The sequence below is a fragment of the Pinus tabuliformis genome, chromosome Q (genome assembly GCF_031772625.1).
Source record: "Pinus tabuliformis cultivar Carrire ecotype Pingquan chromosome Q, CPIR1, whole genome shotgun sequence".
Classification (NCBI taxonomy): Eukaryota; Viridiplantae; Streptophyta; class Pinopsida; order Pinales; family Pinaceae; genus Pinus; species Pinus tabuliformis.
In genome coordinates, this window is record NC_142296.1 from 1,341,211,654 (window position 1) to 1,341,223,720 (window position 12,067).

General features: G+C 37.9%; 1 pseudogene; it reads right to left on the minus strand.

Annotated features, from left to right (window-relative positions):
* The window catches only part of LOC149224822 (uncharacterized), a 123,740-nt pseudogene that overhangs the window by 19,266 nt on the left and 92,407 nt on the right, over positions 1-12,067 (minus strand).

Consider the following 12,067-nt stretch of genomic DNA (forward strand, 5'->3'; position numbering starts at 1 on the left):
TGGTAGCTTATCTCTGAGAAGAGATGTGGCAGCTACATGCCTCTGAACTATGTTAGAATGAGGCTCGAAGGCCTATTTATTGTTGAGAAACAATGGAAAACCCTAAACATAAAAAAACCTAACCCTAGAAGATGAAAAGCCAAACTGTGGGCTCTGTTTGGGTAAATTGGTACATCAACTTCCCGGGGTCGTAACTTTGGCATACGATCTCCGTTTGACGCGCATAGTATCTCGTTAGAAAGATCTATCCGAGAACTACAATTTTGGGAAGAGAAACATCAGTCCATGGACCCATGTTGCTCCTAGTTTTCCCAAAAACCGTTGTTTAGGGCCTTAAAACGGCTCCAGAAGTTCATGACCCGAAAAACTGCTAAAAATAGTAAACTATGCTACAATTAAGGAAATTGAAAAGCTGAAAGAAACAATGGTGGGGGTCCATGTGGACTTGGTAGGTGGCCACCAATATCCACCTGGATTAGGAATGCATCACAGGATTTTTGAAGACACTGATGGCACTAGTGTTATCGCAAAATATGGGAATAGGCTCATCAAACTTAACTTAAATATCTTTCAAGGTTTGCTTCATCCAGAGAACTTGAGTACAACAGTTGTTGCCATGATGTATTTTTCTTTCAATATGGATAACGAGATTGAAGACTGCTTTTTACGTAGCCATGAGACAAGGCAACCACCTAGATAGAACATTGCTCCACTGGTACTCTTACAATCATCAACACTTCCTGCCCAATATGCATCTGTATAAGCTTGGATAACTAGATCATTTCCTTTGGGATACCATAAACCATATTCTGTTGTACCCTTAAGGTATCAAAGAATTATTTTGACGCTAATAATACGAGATTCTTTTGGTGCTGCTTGGAATCATGCTACTTGTCCAACTTCCTGCATCACATCTGGCAGGCATACTGTCACATATAGGAGACTACCAATCATGGATCTATACAACCTTTGGTCCACATCCATTGACAAATCTTCTTGTAACCTGTTACCATGGGGTTAAGGATAGGCTTGAAATCTTCTATCTTGAATTTCTTGAGCATTTCCTTGATGTACTTGATTTGATATATGAATATTCCTCGATCCTGTTGAGATATATCGATAATTGTTAGATTGTCTTGATCCACTTTCACATAGAGATTTCTTGTTAGTGTTTCCTTTCTTGAATCTATAATACTTCAACTATTATTCTCCCCTTGAACATGTAATGAAACTGCCATCTTGTTCAAACTACCTGTCTGTCAATCGTAGAATTGTGTCATATACTATTGCATAGACTCCTCATCTTCAAATTTCTAGGAGTCGATAAGCTAAATTGTTCAAAATAGTGTGTCATTTAATGGATCGTCTTGACTCGAGTCATTAACCGAAGCAACTACTGATTCCTCACAATCTGTTACGAATCGTGAAAGCAAAATTGTTGGGACCTTATGAGGAGGATACAAGTGTCACTATTTATATGAATGTCTTGAGTTAAGAGGGTCCTCAACAAGTGAGCATTGGAGGTATTTTAGGAGAAATTTTTTTATTATTAATTATTGACTATTCAATGACCACAACCAATTATGAGTGCCATGTCACAACCCCATAGGGTTTAGCCCACTAATTGGGGTTACTAACTTCAAACATGAATATCTCTCAAACCGTGAATAATTACGTGGCGTGCCATATATTAACGGAAACATGTCGATGAGTAGAATCAATCTAGAAGATCCTTGACTCAAAATATAGTAGGTTGTCAAGTCAAAATTCCCATGCAAGATCGGGGTAGCCCCTAGTGCTGCTTGAGTTGACCAACCACTGTTCAACATTCTCCCCCTTTGGCATTGATGGAAACACAAGTACTCCCCATGCGATCATAACACCTCTTCCTACTGGCTTCTCTCCCCCTTTGTCTTCAATGGAAAAGGTAACTCCCCCTGACAAACTATCATCCTGTGGAATTGTACACACCTCCACTCCCTCTTTCTACATAGTTAGATAAGATGAAGATTCTAATGATAACTTGGGACAATCCCAAGCTTTTGGAGAAAATACTCAAATGCTTCACGAGATAATGGTTTGATAAAGATGCCAGCAATTTGTTCCTTTGTGCCGCCATATTCAAGCTTGATATTCTTTTTGGCGACCTACTCTCTAACAAAATGATATTTGATCGGAATGTGCTTTTGTTTTGGAATGCATCACAGGATTTTTGGAGACACTGATGACACTAGTGTTATAGCATAAGATGGGAATAGGCTCATCAAACTTAACTTAAAGATCTTGCAAGGTTTACTTCATCCAGAGAACTTGAGCACAACATCTACTGCCGGGATGTATTCTGCTTCCACTGTGGATAACGAGATTGAAGACTGCTTTTTACTTAACCATGAGACAAGGAAACCACCTAGATAGAACGTTGCTCCACTGGTACTCTTACGATCATCAACAATTCCTGCCCAATATGCAATTGTATAAGCTTGGATAACTAGATCATTTCCTTTGGGATACCATAGACCATATTCCGATGTACCCTTAAGGTATTGAAGAATTATTTTGAAGCCAATAATATAAGATTCTTTTGGTGCTGCTTAGAATTGTGCTACTTGTCCAATTGCCTGCATCACATCTGGAAAGGTGACTGTCACATATATGAGACTACCAATCATGGATTTATACAACCTTTGGTCTACATTCGTTGACGAATCTTCTTGTAACCTGTTACCATGGGGGTCAGGATAGGCTTGCAATCTTCCATCTTGAATTTCTTTAGCATTTGCTTGATGTACTTGATTTGATATATGAATATTCCTTGATCATGATGAGATATCTCGATAATCATTAGATTGTCTTGATCCACTTTCACATAGAGATTTCTTGTCAGCGCTTCCTTTCTTGAATATGTAATACTTCAACTATTCTTCTCCCCCTAAACATGTAATGAAACTGCCATCTTGTTCAAACTACATGTCTGTCAATCGTAGACTTGCGTCATATAGTGTTGCATAGACTCCTCATCTTCAAATTTCTAGGAGTCAATAAGCTGAATTGTTTAGAATAGTGTGTCATTTAACGAACCGCCTTGACTCGAGTCATTAACCGAAGTAACCATTGATTCCTCACAATCTGTTACTAATCGTGAAAGCATAATTGTTGGGACCTTATGAGGAGGATACAAGGGTCACTATTTATATGAATGTCTTGAGTTAAGAGGGTCATCAACAAGTGAACGTTGGAGGGATTTATATGACTGTCTTGAGTTAAGAGGGTCATCAACAAGTGAACGTTGGAGGGATTTATATGACTGTCTTGAGTTAAGAGGGTCATCAACAAGTGAACGTTGGAGGGTCATTATTAATTATTGACTATTCAATGACCACAACCAATTATGAGTGCCATGCCACAACTCCATAGGGTTTTAGCCCACTAACTGGGGTTACTAACTTCAAACACGAATATCTCTCAAACCATGAAGAATTACATGGCGTGCCATATATCAACGGAACATCTCGATGAGTAGAATCCATCTAGAAGATCCTTGACTCAGAATAGAGTAGTTTTTCAAGTCAAAATTCCCATGCAAGATCGGGGTAGCCCCTGATGCTTCTTGGGTTGACATCAATGACAACCACTGATCAACATCTGATTCCATTTTTCCAAAGCACATGGATCATCCACTAAAGTAGGCACATCATGCCTCTTTGCAAGATATTTCGAGACTTATCATTTGGAACCTTTTAAATGAAGTTGGCACTGAGACTAAATATGACCAATTTGGTGACAATTTTGACATCAAAAGGGGATTCCCTCATAATACAATATTTTCACATAAGTGATGCCTTGATGCTTCAATTTTATTTGGCCCCATAACCCTTCTCTTATGTCCAAATTTACCAGTATTCGAGCTAATTTCATCTCATTTGTTAATTTAAAAGACATATGTGCATCAATATACTCCCCTAGCTTGTTACCCATATGAATGAAATCCCCTTTCATCAAAAATTGGACTGGAAGACCTTGAAAGCATACCTAAACTAGAGCCTTATTAACCCACTCACGATTTGCATCAAACAAAGGAGTCCACCATTTTAACAAAATAGGGATTGAATCTACCGACCATACTTTTTGCAGAATTATATCCACTTGGTATGTACGATCAAATGTAAGAATAAACCATGCACGAACAAGATTCCTAATCCTTGGGAGAGGATTTAGAATCTTACCCTAAACCGACCCAACCCAATCAATAAGGGTTTGTAGAGAAAATTTCTTGCTCCTTGTGTGGCCTACCAGAGCCTTCTTTGCAAGAGAAACAACTTCATTAATTTCTACATCATCTCCCAACTCCATAATAAAGCTCAGTTACCTATCCTTCACACACTTACTTTTCTCTCTCTTTTGTGCTCCCCCTAAAGCATGAAAATGCTCCATAGAAATCCAAATTTCCAATCCTTGTGTTCCCACAAATGATATAGGCAAACCAACACCTTGAGAAATTGATTGTGAACCCCTAGTCTCTAAACCTTGAGAAATCACAAAAGAAATAGGGAAACCAACTGATTAAACAAACCCATAAAACAAATGTCCGAGATAACAATATTCAGTAATTCAGATGAAGAAATTTCATGTGATGGATTAAACATAGCTTCAGTTGATAATACCTAAGATTATAGGCCATGGGAACAAAGAACCGCATCTAGAGAATGCCTACTTCTCTATTCTTCCAATTGCAGTGATCTGTTGAAAATTTGAGGAGTATACCCTTGACCAAGAGAGTCTAAAATCCCAAAAGGAAGCAAACCTAAATTCACATATTCAGACCAAGCACCCTTGGAGACTAACCCATGACCAAGCACACCATCGCGATCACTTAAAAGTTTGAAACAAGTATCTGCCCACAAAAACCTCAAAGCTAGAACGAGGAACAAGAAGCACATCTGAAACACCACCAATGGCTAAGGAAGAACACCTCGAGCCTAGAGTAAGACCCTAAGAAGTAGAGCCAAACTCATCCCCACCTGGAAAGGAAACCCCTAACACAAAGTGGCCCCCTTCCAAACCGGAAATCAAGTTAACCAAACCAAAGGAATATCATATCCTAGGAATATTGAACCCACCTCCAGAAACCTAAAAACCTTCAGGTGTGTCCCCATCTTGGGGCGACAAAAGCATCGGGATGGATAAAATATACAAAAAAGGCCATGAAACGATATAGGAGATAACAGTGGACAAACACTTCCCAAGATAGATAACGACATGGATACACTTGATAGAGAAGCATTATCAATGCTTCAACACTTAGTTCTTTGGAATGGTAACCCTTGGATCAAGTCTCAAGCAATTTGGCAGTCTTAAGAAGGTTTCTTGTTGTTAAGGAACTTGGTTACCAAATGTTGGCTGAAATTGTGATAAAGAGAGGATAAACCGTCCACGCTAAGAGGTTGTCGCAATACATAGCTGGGGAAGCCCATGATGTAATTTTGACAATGACCTCGTTACATCTCCTAATAAAAAAAACTTAATTGAATTGTATTATTTTTTTTCTCAACTTTTAATTATAAGAAATATCTATATAGTGTGTGGATATATTTTATTTTTATATTTTTTCTTTCTTCATATTTTTCAAAATTTCAATTTGTTTATATTCTAAAATATAATTAGATTATATAATATTAAAATTATTTTGCTAAGATTTATCAAATAAAAAACTAGATCAATGATAAAAGTTAATGTTTTTTATCCCTAAGATCCATATACTAACCAAATACATACAAAAAGTTCTATTGACTAAGACTTAATTATGGAAGACATTATGCCACAATACTGGTAAATTCCAAGTGAAGTAGAAACATCACAAGTTAACTAGAACCATTAAGAGGATGTGGAAATACCAATGGTGCTTGGAATGGATGGATTGTCTGGAGGTGAAAGATTTGTTTTTGTGTAGAGTTATTCCTCAATTTAAGCAAGTTTTTCATGTTCTTTCACCCCAAAGGGGATTCTAAATATAGGAGGACATGGGAGTGGGCTTTGATTCCCTTATGTGTGCACAGGCCACAAGACTATTTAATATAGTCCCTTTGGGTGCAACCACATGTTCAACCACTACTTCAAGGTGTCCCCATGACTCTAGGTTAGGCCCTCATGGGGATTGAACCTTTCCTAGTGATGAAAAATTGCTCACTTTTCACCATTGGATCTTACCCCTTTGGGCATTAAAGAAGAAGGACACAGGGGTGGGATTTGATCCACTCATGTATGCACAAATTACAAAAATATTTTTAATATAGTTTCTCTAGGTATAAACCACACATTTTACCACTACCTCCAGATGCCTCATGGCTTCAAGGTAAGGCCCTTGTGGGAATTGAAGCTTGTCCAATGTTGAAAAGCTCTTAACTTCCCACCATTTTTTTCCCAAGGAAAAATCACAATTTTATTCATTTTGAACAAAATTACATATTGTAGATGCTAAAAAGAATATGCATAAAACAACAGATCTTGGTGTCCAAGATCAATAAAAACTCATTAGAGAGTTTACACTAGTCTACTCTTTTCTACCTTTCTTTTTTTCCACTTTTCGCCAACCACTAGAGTTGGGCGTGGATGATACAATAGTCATTTGATTCTCTTTTACATTTAATGGGATTTCTTTATTAGAATTCAAACTTTCTGATGCATGAGTTCATTTGGTACCACTTGATTCTTTTTCAGATGTAATCATCTCAATCTACTGCTGTTGTTCGGAAGGCATTGGAACTAATGCAAAGTTATGCTTAGCCTTGTCCTTCTGCGAAGTGTCCTGGGATTTCTGATCATTTATGTTTGTGGTGTTTTCTGTGGTTTCTGCACCTTCTATTTCTGCTTCCCGAGTTTCTGAAAACTACCAACCTTTTGGCTTTTGTGGTTGTCTCTTTTTTCTTTTGGGATCTTTTTTAACTTGAGGACAAGCGCTTTGAAGATGACCGGTTTGAAGACATGTGCGACAACGAAAATATGTATTCTCATAGTCAAGGGGCTGAGACCACTACAAATTGTTGTGAAACAACATAATGAGAACATGCAAAGCTTTACTAAGGTAAACCTCTACACAGATTCTAGAAAAGGTGAAAATGCCTTTTGAGACTCAATTTGCATCGACCTTTAATAATTCCCCCAAAGAATTCGCAATTCCTTCTAATACTTTGTGATGTGCCAAAAATCAATGGTAGATTATGTAACCTAACCCACACGAGCATTTTGGATACCACCATGGTGTTTGCATCAAAACTCGAGAACCAAGGTATCCTGAATAGACCCACATTGCCCCAAAACCATGGTCCCTCATTTAATACACAATCCTTATATTTTGTTGTATCAAACTTTACAATGAAAAATTCCCTAGAACATAGAAGGATATCACAACTTTCTGTCAAAGTAGAGAAAATCCATTGATGTAACACCTTTGATTTGGGCCGAAATCCATTAAATATACATATAACTACTCTTTCACGAAAATCAACATAAATCTTATTTACCTCAGGCAAGTTGACTATCAAAGCTAGCACCTGTGTCATTTGTTCCACGATATAGGGACCAAGAAGAGTGGGAGACTGTTCTGGTTGTTTTTGTGGCTCCGCCTTCCCTTTGACTGCATCTTTGAATGAAGTTGGGCCTTTTGAGCTAGATCCAAGGCATCCTCCAAGAAGTCTCATGTTAAGGATGATGGTCGAGTCGGGACCAATGCCATAGTCTTGTAGCTTGTAGTCCTCTTGCAATGATTTCCCTGCATAAATCAGATTTTGAAGTCTTGCTGGGATACCCATTTGTTCTTGAATATTTTGTTTAAGAGCTTGTACCCGCTCCCAGTTCCAGACCCTCATACAAACAATTTTCCCTCTTAGTGTTCTGATAAAAATTTGGATCGGGGCTCCTTTAGGCGGATCTGGTGATTAATCTTCAAGATCTGTCCTTTTATTATTCTCAGCCGATCTACACTCTTCGCCTGCTTTCAATTCATGATGAAAATCAAGGGTGACACCATACCCATCTCTTTCCTCCCATGGTCGTACGTATACTGCAACCCCATAATAGCTGTAGGAAAAACCTCCAGCTAAAAGTCCAACGTCATTAAAGAGCAGGAAATCACGAAATCGATGCAATGATTGGAGCCAGAAGCACTGTTTTGTAGATCCCATGTGAGGATCTGGTAAGTACATTGGGTATAACCCATTCGAGGGCTTAGAGCCTATGTTTTGAAAAGGGTATGCATATCTAGAGATACACTCTTTGCTGGAGGTCCCTCTATTCAAAAAATTGAGAGATCCAAGGAAAAGTGATGAGATCGTCATTTTGTGCAAGAGAAAAATTGCATGTTGAAGAGCTCCCACCATCGCCTATCTGGATATGTTCTTGGGAGGTCGATAGACATTGAACATGGTGAAAACAATTTGGAGATATGTGGCAAGGATACCCACAACTTGGAAAACCATGGTACTTCTCGTCAGATCCACACAACATCCTTTACTCGCCGAGGAGATTGAGCGACTGTTTCAGATTTAGGGGCTTCATTTTCTTCCTTTGTGGTAATGGAAGTGGAGGAGGCCAAGGCCAAGGCCGTCACAAAAACTTTGGGGCTTCTACGACCCACATACAATACAAAGAGCATAAACGTCATGGGAGCCATGAAGCAGCATCGATCTCCGTTCCCCTCACCATGTAGAGACGACTCAAGAGGATATTTCCAACATTTTGACTTTCTGCCAGCTCCCTCAACGGTCATACATAAATCACAGCCAAAGATAAATCTATCCTCTGAAGACAAAAGTGGGAGAAGAAATCAATCCTCAGGCAGAGAATAATCTAGAAATATTTTGTTGCACCATGTCACTAACAATGTGTTTGAGGTGGAGCCATCAGAATGGTGGGGCAAAGAGAGCCACAAACCAATGAAACCCTAGGCTCCATCACGTTCGATTATAACTTTATGTTATATTCTTAACTTCCCACCATTAGATCCAACCCCTTTAAGCCTAAAAAATAACATAATTAATGTTAAATCAATGTTAAGTATTTTGTTTTTTTAATTTATTATTATTATTTTATAACTAAATTTTAGTTATAAATATAATATCAAATTGAAATGAAATTATCTAATTCAATATAAATGATTTTATGATTTTTTATTTGTTTGTTTGTTTTTGTTTTTGTTTTGCGTTTCTCATTTATTCATATTAATACACATTTAAAAAGTCAATTTTATTATTTATATATATTATTTATGAAGTTGAATGTGGGTCTCTTTCAAAAGAACTTTTGAATTTCACCAATTCATTTTACTAAATTGAACATTATATATATATATATATATTATCACTTTTTATATACAGTAATATTTTAAAGCAAAATGTTGAACTACTCTAACACATATGCTATTTAGTTGAATATGTCATATAATTAATATATATAGAATCATTCATCGACTTAATGTGTGGAATTAACTTGGAAATAACCATGGCATGGAAATAAAATTTTCCTTGAAAAACCATCATAACTAGTGATGTTATCGCACAATGGTGGTAGGTGGTTGTGGATAGGGTTGTTTCGTTTATAAATAAAAATGAAAATATAATATGGAATTGGTTTAGAGAATGTGTCCAACAACTAAGTAGAAGAAATAGCAGTTTCTAAGGCCTAGTCATGGTAAGGGAGAAAGGTATTGATTAATTCACATTAATTGGGGGTTCTTCGATAATCATACAATCATCATTTCAACAAACCCCTATCAAAAACTTCAAACAATCTCATCTAATGTACTTGATTATTCACCCAAATCTAGGTGTTCATTAGCCATCTGTTGCCCATTAATGCATTCAATTCCAACATGAGCCCAATTAGCATCTAGCAGCGATGCGAAATGGATTTATATGATCTTATGCATGTGATTAGCACTCTTGCTTAGATGATTGATTTCATCCTCCTCACCCGCACCATCTCGATGGTTCTTCTCCGGTCTGACCTCACATGCCACTTAATGATCCATGCTATGTTAATTCCTTTGCTCCGTCAACATTCTCCTAATTTCTCAGTGCGGTCTTTAAAGCCCAGAGTAGTTGGCCATACCTAGCTCCCACAACTATTGCTATTCAAATTCACCCCCCCCCGGAAATTCTTGTTTTCTTGTAAGCAACCATGGTGAGAGAACGTGGTTGTGGTGGAAGGGGGTGAGGGCACCCTCCCAATTCTTCTTGGCGTGATGACCACCTGGTTCTCTTCAACCCGGAAATTCCAGAACATATCAAACAATGCGTTGCTACCCTGGAAGTTGCCGAGAGGCAAAGAATTATGGATAATATTTGGGTCATTCACAATGATCTAGCGAGGCATCTTTGGGACTAGGAGTAGGCTCACACCCATACTGAACGCCATGTAGTTGAAGCTAGCACCTATGATAGTTGTATTAGAACCATGATCCATTGAATTTCACAAAGAATTGGAGTCAATTTCCCTCCCAACGTGTCATCCTTCACTTCTTCCAGTGTTTCGTATAGGTATTCAGAGCAACAACCTAGCTGCATGCTCTCTCATCAGATCCGCTCTCCCCCCCCTTCCATCATTTTGGCAGGCGATGGTCATGACAGAGGCAAACTTAAGCAGGAGTTTATGGTGATTGGGAAGGGAAGTTTTCATAGGCCTCCAACAACCGGTGCTCATCCATCTGAAAGGCAATCTGCCCCCCACAGCCACAACAACTATGGTTGCCACATTGTTGAGGAAACAACATATATGGACAAGGAAGGCAACAAAGTCGACCGCACTCGTGCTCAACAAGCATCTTTTGAACCAAAAGGCAAATGTCCATCATGATCAAGTCATCTGACTCTCTAGTTTTGTGTATCTTTTTTCTCTGTTATCGCCTCTTCCAGTCTTAAATGTAGGTTCATGACACATATATGATTGTAAAATGGTTGAGTTTTTGCTTTTTTGCACGCACTATGACTCAAAATCAAACCATTTTTTTTCTTAGTAGCCTTTCTAGTTTGCCTTATAGGGTAGAAGGTAGGGTTCAGTCCCCTGGACCTGAATTATTCTCTAAATGTATAATTTTTTTGCTAATATAATGTTCTATACTTGCTTACAAAAAAAAATGTGCTTGATTATTACATTGATATGATACTTCAATTTTTTTTTTCTCAGGTTTTATGATCGCAAAATAGGGAGGTTGATGCATAGGCCAACCTAAGAGAAAGTTTGAATGAAGGTATAATAAATGAAGGACCTCTAAATTCCATGCCCATCCTTTGAAATAGTCACTCATTATGAAGGTTAAGTCAAACAACATCATGCAGTCTCAAAGAGATGGGGAGTTAAGACTTCCCCAATGCCCATTACTACAAACCACTTTCTCTCTATCTTATGCGTTTATGTGTAGTATGATGAGTGAATTGGAAATTGCACATTGGTTTATTGTTATGCTAGTTTTGGAAGGGCTCAATGTCATCGTTTCCACCATTGTCCTTAGTCTTTGCAACATTGCAACATCGGTAGTAAGTAGGGGTGCTTTAGACTGGGATCTTACAAGTATAAATGTTGGATCTTGTGTGATCTCTAATTTGTTCAACTTGGGATTAAGCATTCTAAGTGTAAGGTTGTTGAAGCCCAATGTTGTGTGATGAACTTCATCATTTTATGGAATCACTAGTAGAAGGCTTATGTCAAGACTTTAATAGTAGAGAATAAGGCAAGGGACAATTTTGTAGTGGAAATTGTAACCCAACTATTGGATTTGAAGGAAAATGAGAAGGAGGTCACCACTTTCAGGAAAGTTTATTGACAAATTTACCTAGAGCTAGAGTGTCAATTTGGTTCTCTAAAATCCTTGATTAGTAAAATCTTGATTCACATCCATCTCCTATAGGACGTGTTTTTGTCTCATTCCCCTTCAAATTTCATTTATGTTGGGGACTTCTCACTTTACAAATTTTCTATAGCTAATGATGAGGATTTAGGCATCAAACACTCTCTTAAACCAAAAAGGAGTATCCTACAAGTGAAGTCAACCTTGTGGAACATTTTGATGTGGAAATGC